Source organism: Drosophila guanche, unplaced genomic scaffold, assembly GCF_900245975.1.
Source record: "Drosophila guanche unplaced genomic scaffold, DGUA_6, whole genome shotgun sequence".
NCBI lineage: Eukaryota > Metazoa > Arthropoda > Insecta > Diptera > Drosophilidae > Drosophila > Drosophila guanche.
The window spans coordinates 63,370-64,002 of NW_022995795.1; positions in this window are offsets into that span (position 1 = coordinate 63,370).

The window sequence follows — 633 nt, forward strand, 5'->3', positions numbered from 1 at the left end:
TATATAACGATATGGTCTTTAAGACCAGAAAGATTTTTTTTTTTTTTTTTGATTCTAAATTCGAAAATATGGGCAATGATTGGGAGGGTCTCCGACCAGGCACCAGCACAGCAGAAGGAATGTCTTCGGTTGTTATAACCTTAAGTCCGTAAGCAGAAAGAAAGAAAAGAAAGTTTGGGTGATGATCCTTTCGAGAAAATGAGGAACAGGACCGAATTCTCCAGTCTGAACAAGTCTCAACTAATCTCGAGAGAATAAAGGTCATTCATCTTCGCTACTAGGTATAGAACCAATTTACTCAGAACTATCGTTCCTAGTATCCTGATGAAATGATATAATGAAGTCTAATGTGATCTTCTTCTATGCAATATATCCACTGGTCTGGGTCCGACAATGATCAGATTCCCAGCGGTTCCGAGCTGGATATATAACAAAAAAACTGAACTACTTTAAAATTTGGATCAATATTGGGTTGCGGAAGGGATTGGGGAAGGTTATTGGGGAAAACGGACCATTCGTGCCCCACGTTGGGCGCCATTTATTATGTAACGGACACGGGAAGTGTCGTCTCGTCAGCACTCTCTGTCTACTAAAAGTTTGCCGGCTAGGCTCAGGGAAAATGGGGTGGGTGGT